The following is a 265-nucleotide window of genomic DNA, read 5'->3' on the forward strand; positions in this document are numbered from 1 at the left end:
GGAGCGCGTTGTTCCGCATCTCAAACCACCGACACGCTTCCCGAAGTCACAAACTGGAAGTTTAAAGAAGAACTTGATCCTGACCCGTGAACTGGAAACAAAACTGAACCCAAGCCCAGCCGCGCTCCGGGCCGAGCTCTCCAGTGCTGTTCATGACCGTGGTTAACGTCGCGCTGCGACCGGCGTGATGGACCCCTTCCCTTAGCGAGCGTGTGGCGGCCCCGCGGCCCCGGCCCGGCCCGGCCCGGCCCGGCCCGGCCCCGCC

This window comes from Apteryx rowi, unplaced genomic scaffold, assembly GCF_003343035.1.
Source record: "Apteryx rowi isolate R43461 unplaced genomic scaffold, aptRow1 scaffold_382, whole genome shotgun sequence".
Taxonomy (NCBI): Eukaryota; Metazoa; Chordata; class Aves; order Apterygiformes; family Apterygidae; genus Apteryx; species Apteryx rowi.